Raw genomic sequence first — 7,082 nt, 5'->3', positions numbered from 1 at the left:
AGCACAAATTTTCGACCAGAAAGGTATTTTTTGAGCCTTTGGAACAAAAAGAAGTCACACTGTGCAAGGTCAGGCGAATAAGGAGGGTGAGGGAGCACAAAAACCTTTTTCTGCTTCAGAAAGTTATGTACAATAGACGCCTTGTGCGATGACGCATTGTCATGTAGCAATCTGACATTGGCCAAACCAGTTGCGGGTCTTCGATTTTTGAAACATTTCTTTAGTTTTTGAAGAACTATAGTCTTGTAAAACTTCGCATTTACGGATTTGCCTTTAGGTACAGCAATTTGAATGGCAGGACCCTGAGTTGTGAAGAATATGGAATACATTACCTTCTTGACACTCATGGTCCGCTTTGCAATGCATGATCTTTTGCCAGACATTGTTGCCCATATTTTGTTCTGAATCTTCCGTTTGGGCTCAAAACAGTGAACCCATGTCTCGTCACCAGTGACGACATTTGCGAAAGACCGTGCATTGTAATTTGGAAACTGTTTAAGCAACAATTTTGCGCATTGTACGCGTGCCTTTTTCTGCTCATCTGTCAACAGATGGGGAATCCATCTAGCACAGATCTTTCTCATTTTCAAATTACGTTTCAGAATTGTATGAGCTGCTCCTAATGAGATGCCAACTAGCTATTTGTCTAGCAGTGTATCCTGCATCAGTAGCAACTATTTCTTTGACTCTAGCAACCATTTTGGCAGACGTTGCTGTTTTCGGCCACGGCCATGTGGTACATCTTCTGTTGAAACTAACCCACATTTGAATTTCTTAAACCAACGAATAACTGTTGAAAAAGACATTTTTATGCCCATAAACAGAACATATTTCATAAAAAATGTAATTACACCCTATGCCAAGAATACAACGATTCTTAATATAGGACCGTATTTCAACGGCGTACGCGGAACTTCTTCCAACCATTTTTGTATTAGTATACACGAGTAGGCAATGTTTTGCGAGCGACGGACACAGCTAAATTGAACGAATTTTAATGGGTGTGGTATCAATGTAAAGCTAACATATCTATCTACCCAATAATCTTAATTTCCTCGTGATTTTCGCATTATTGAGCGAGATAATGTTCTAGATGCATTCATATTTGAAAAATCCTCGTATACAGACAATTTTCGTATGTCAACATCATCAACATCTTTTGACTGACTGCATGTAACCATGCACTGATTCGTGGGCATATTACTTTCATGAAACGGAGCTGTATACCTCTAGTGCTAACCAAACCTCGTGATATCTACTAATTATTATTGTATTTTGGAGATATTTAGTAATACTCTAAAGTGATATTTGTTCTTCATCCTTACAAAAAAACACTAACTGAGATTTGTTGATCGGATGTGGTGCTTTCGTTCAGAAATCTGTCGGGTTAGCTAGATTGTTTAATTTTGTAATTGATTTCGATTATCAGACGCCAGAAACTTCCTATACACTCTATAGATATTTTATACTAAATATATCTTTTATCATAGATCTCACACTGTTTCCGAAATTCGATTATTAACACCTACAGTTTTTATAAGTTGTGTCAAAATCACTGCTGGGTCTATGGTCTAATGGTGCGTACTGAACTCATCGAACTGAATGATCCGAGTACGTTATTTTACGTAATTACTGTATAAAATCCGATTTGATTAAATACGGAAAACACCATTCTCCTTAATATGTAATCATGGTAAAATTTACTGCTATAAACATATTGCGTTTGACTCGATATTTAATATATCTGATACTACCGAGACTTATTAAGAGAGCCACACTGACAAAACACGGTTTGACATTTAAAGTTGAATATTTATTGTTTTATAAACTTAGTGCATTCCATTATATTTGTCGTCGTGGGTTTCTAGTTTAACCATTTAGCTCCAAATGACATTTCCATGAGCAAACCGACACTAAATGAAACAATGGATAATTAAGTATTCAAAAAAACAGAATATTACATATTTATGAGACAGGATCATGACTTTAAGGCATTATATCAAACAACTGAATGTTTCCGATTGAATTACGCAAAATATCTGTCTAAACGATTTTCAAAATGAATAAAATGCATAATTAATGTTTATACATCCAAGAAATTGCCCAAGGGCTTCAAGGCTGTTCAGAGATACTGAAAATATTCAAGGACAATTTGGAATCGGTTGGATGAATACAGACTTTAGTCTTAGTCCTTCCAAAGAACATGTTAAATAATCCCGAGATTGTTAAACTCTTTCGCCCGTAATTGTAATTTTAATCATTTATAGATCTATCGAATGGCATAACCTACTACTATACATCACACTGCTTGTGCTTGACAGTATGTTTGCTTCGTTCCCATCCCTGGGAAGATGTGTCAAAGTTTGCGTGTTTTTTCACAAGTCGTATACAACAGATCAAAGTTGTATTGGAAAACGATAGTGTACAGCTGCAGAAATTATTATTATTATTATTATTATTATTATACCAGATTTGTTGAGCGCCCTTTTCATATGGAATATACGTTCAAAGGCGCTTTACAATTAAACATGTGACATATCGCAGATATGCAGGAAAATAACAAAACATGACATATGCAATCACAAAACTGAAACAGAACGATTTGATTAAACGCCTTTTTCATAAATGATATATTCAATGGCGTTGTACATAATACTAAAAATAATAGTTATTACAACAATATCATCAATGAACAATGATAATATTTACAGCCTTATTGTAACAAACAGCCATGACCGCACCCCTCCCCTTGAGGTCGATTTACCCCTATTGCCAATACCAGTGCTTTAAGCACCTGGTACGCCCAGACGGGCTGCATGTAGAGGTACAACCCACCGGTTAATTGTGCCATCATATACTGTATTAAATAGAAATACCACACACTTCAACTGAAACTCGTCTTGCAAAAAAACACACACATAGAACCTCATAACACTTAAAATGTGACATGATGAAATAAAAGATGAATTGTCAATTTAGTTAATTACATGATGTATTGTACAGTTAAGAAATCGTTTTCAGAAAGATTTATGAAGAGAACATAAAGGAATGAAACATTTTGTAAATACGTGTAGGAAAACTAATAAAATTTAGCCCAATTAGTGATTATTGACTGCTTCATTTCAGCTTTTTACAATCTAACCGCTTTCCGATGGCAATGTACCAGTTATGGCTCTGACGAAGTTTCAAAAAATTAGATTACCCTTATTCAAATTGTATAAATATTGATATTTAATCATATTGAAAGATATTTCTTAAGAAATCTATATGTTCATGTAGCTTTAAACAGTATATGCGAATATGATCCATAAATTATATCATTATTTTGGAAGTATATTGTGTTTTCTATTGCATAACTACAGAAAGCATCTTTCAACTGATTTTTGGACGGATTGTCGAAGACAATGCCGTCCAATCGAACCACAATAATACATATACGAATTTCGGCTTAATCGACTTTTTGATAACCACCATAGATTTCACACTCCGCCGAAAGAAAATAATTCTCAAATGGCCGCACATAAAACAACTCAAATTAACACGCTTCACTGCGCGCTTAAACTGAATGCAGAGCATTAGTGTAGTATAATCACGAGCAGACGATGTGCCCGCTGAACAATAAACTAAGGTAGCAGATGGTAGTTTCCAGCCACAGATTCGAATTGGCCAGGGTCAAAATCTGTCATTAGAGATAAAACCTTGAAGTGAAGGCTGTTTTGATGTTTGAAATATTTGTTGATGTGAGTTTGTGATTAACAAGTTTAAGAATGGTATGTTGCAGAAATTCTGGCAGATGCGAATGTAAGCCCTATGGCATCATTTTCATATAACTGCTTGAAATGCATATATACCAATATCAGCATTGAGCGTCTCGTGAACTGTCAAATGTCATATAGGCCTCACACAGTTGAAAATAGTGAAAAAAGTAATCGGTAGACAGGTATTTTTGTCCAGCTCTGCAAGTAATACTTGAAACTGAGTACAGAATGCAAGTGGCCATTTGGCTCTATCATTTCCCCTAACATTTTAAGGCCAGTTGGAGATATGGCTAATTTGGGCTGAAATGTCATGTATTTTCGCGGGCTGAAATTATCTTTCAGGTGGCTTGTGGATTTAAAAATCTATGCTTTGTATGACGTTTACTATGTATTTTATTTCTTCTTCAAGTAAGATGTAAACCGGTATCTTTTTATTTTCAGGTCTGCATCTCGTAAGATATCGGAAGCCGTCTGACTTGGCCACATCGCTCGGAAGTCCGAAGTACTAGAAAAAACCGCCATCTGCTACCTTAAGACATTTGTCAATTTTTGTAAGTACTATTTCATGCTTTCTTTTGTGTTGTTCAAGCTCTCCAGTATGTGTTATTTAAAAATCCAAGCTGAATGGATTCATAACATAGACAGATGTTGTTTAATATGGTAGAAGTTAAGGGGAGTTAACTCTGATTTTACCGGGTAAGTAAATCTTATTTCTGTTTGTAGTGTAGGGTTTTCTTAAAATTTCTAGCGGGAAACACATTTCTTTTGTAGTTTATATCAAATTTAAAGGAAGAAGGACTATTTAAAGGAAGTATATGTGCAACTTTTTGGCATTTTGTAAATACATGGCTGTTTCACAAGGCTCGGAACTGGATTTTGTGGTGATATTTCTTTCGAAGATATTTCTCGAGTGGCAGGTATGATTTTAGTTCTTACAAATTTCTATTGTGGCTTTATCGGTGTCAGGACATGACGACAGAAGAAAAGTGTAGAGAGTGGATACATCTTGGGTGCATTTAAGGTCCTGGAGTGAGGTAACATTTGCAGATATTTGTTTTTAATTAAGAGAAGATATGGTTTCTTGGAGATGTACTGGAGGATTGCTCGAATTCGCTAAAATAGGTACGTTTGGCAACAACAACAACAAACAAAAGTGCATTGTAAAATATTTATTTAAAGCTATTTTATACTTACTGTATGTAAGGTAATATGAAAAAGTACTTGTAAAAGGGGCGCTTTTCCTGAGCTTGCGGACTTGAGTACAGTTAGTCTTGGGTAAGTAAGCTGTGCTGCTTTTAATTCTGTTCCTCAAGTATGCAGGGCTGTGCACAATGCTAATACAGTACATTTATGGCCATCATGTAATAGTAGGTAAGTCTTTTTTTAATGTCAGAAAGATAGATGCAGTAAGAAATATGTGTGTAAAATGGGGCCAAATCCACAATATTGTAGACATTGTTTGGACATGTGCAATTTGCAAGAAGAACAAAGCATTGTTTAAATATTGGTAAGATTTTATTTGTCATAGATCATTTTCTTAGAATCAGGTGCCAGACAGTCCATGGAGATGCATGTCTTGGTCCTTAAGGTAGCAGTTGGGAGTTTCCAGCCACAGATTCGAATTGGCCAGAGTCAAAATCTGTCATTAGAGATAAAACCTTGAAGTGAAAGCTGTTTTGATGTTTGAAATATTTGTTGATGTGAGTTTGTGATTAACAAGTTTAAGAATGGTATGTTGCAGAAATTCTGGCAGATGCGAATGTAAGCTTGATGGCATCATTTTCATATAACTGCTTGAAATGCATATATGCCACTATCAGCATTGAGCGTCTCGTGAACTGTCAAATGTCATATAGGCCTCACACAGTTGAAAATAGTGAAAAAAGTAACCGGTAGACAGGTATTGTTGTCCAGCTCTGCAAGTAATACTTGAAACTGAGTACAGAATGCAAGTGGCCATTTGGCTCTATCATTTCCCCTAACATTTTAAGGCCAGTTGGAGATATGGCTAATTTGGGTTGAAATGTCATGTATTTTCGCGGGCTGAAGTTATCTTTCAGGTGGCTTGTGGATTTAAAAATCTATGCTTTGTATGAAGTTTACTATGTATTTTATTTCTTCTTCAAGTAAGATGTAAACCGGTATCTTTCTATTTTCAGGTCTGCATCTCGTACTAAGATATCGGAAGCCGTCTGACTTGGCCACATCGCTTGGAAGTCCGAAGTACTAGAAAAAACCGCCATCTGCTACCTTAATTAAGGTAGCAGTTGGTAGTTTCCAGCCACAGATTCGAATTGGCCAGGGTCAAAATCTGTCATTAGAGATAAGACCTTGAAGTGAAGGCAGTTTTGATGTTTGAAATATTTGTTGATGTGAGTTTGTGATTAACAAGTTTAAGAATGGTATGTTGCAGAAATTCTGGCAGATGCGAATGTAAGCCCTATGGCATCGTTTTCATATAACTGCTTGAAATGCATATATACCAATATCAGCATTGAGCGTCTCGTGAACTGTCAAATGTCATATAGGCCTCACACAGTTGAAAATAGTGAAAAAAGTAATCGGTAGACAGGTATTTTATCCAGCTCTGCAAGTAATACTTGAAACTGAGTACAGAATGCAAGTGGCCATTTGGCTCTATCATTTCCCTTAACATTTTAAGGCCAGTTGGAGATATGGCTAATTTGGGCTGAAATGTCATGTATTTTCGCGGGCTGAAATTATCTTTCAGGTGGCTTGTGGATTTAAAAATCTATGCTTTGTATGAAGTTTACTATGTATTTTATTTCTTTTTCAAGTAAGATGTAAACCGGTATCTTTCTATTTTCAGGTCTGCATCTCGTAAGATATCGGAAGCCGTCTGACTTGGCCACATCGCTCAGAAGTCCGAAGTACTAGAAAAAACCGCCATCTGCTACCTAAGAACGCTTTATATACGAGACAGTGTTCTTATCGCTGGATGACGGATTTTTCATTGACGATTTGGCATCAGTGGAATTCACAAATAAATTAACTGTACTAAAAAAATTCAGAATTTAGGGGAAGTAAAAGCTCGGATATTTGTTATTTTTAATCACCATAATGAAGTGAAATAGAATAATAGAACTTTGATAAGTGATTTTGATAATCAAAAGAAGTAAAAGACTTTTCCAATGATTTATGATACTTGGAAATTTTATTGAGAAAGGAATTTATTATATCGCCGAACAGAATATCACTTAGCTCTTGGTAAATCTGTAAAAGTTATTACTATTTTAGAGCTAAAACAAAATAGTTCATGCTCAAATGATTTTGCTGTTACAGTCTATTTTAATTTGCAATACG

The 7,082-nt window shown here is 35.6% G+C and overlaps 1 long non-coding RNA gene across 3 annotated transcripts; it reads left to right on the top strand.

Annotated features, from left to right (window-relative positions):
• Positions 1–3,659: 3,659 nt before the first annotated feature.
• LOC128548688 (uncharacterized) lies at positions 3,660–6,689 on the top strand. 3 transcript variants are annotated; one of them, XR_008367236.1, is made up of 3 exons: positions 3,660–3,740; positions 4,200–4,309; positions 6,589–6,689. It is a non-coding gene; the product is annotated as an uncharacterized LOC128548688 (long non-coding RNA). The 3 variants fall into 3 exon arrangements; XR_008367235.1 differs by lacking the exon at positions 3,660–3,740 and adding an exon at positions 3,855–3,940; XR_008367234.1 differs by lacking the exon at positions 3,660–3,740 and adding an exon at positions 3,880–3,925.
• The last annotated feature ends 393 nt before the right edge of the window (positions 6,690–7,082 follow it).

The sequence above is a fragment of the Mercenaria mercenaria genome, chromosome 15 (assembly GCF_021730395.1).
Source record: "Mercenaria mercenaria strain notata chromosome 15, MADL_Memer_1, whole genome shotgun sequence".
NCBI lineage: Eukaryota > Metazoa > Mollusca > Bivalvia > Venerida > Veneridae > Mercenaria > Mercenaria mercenaria.
The sequence above is the reverse complement of the archived record's forward strand: the minus strand, read 5'-3'. Positions and strand labels throughout refer to the sequence as shown.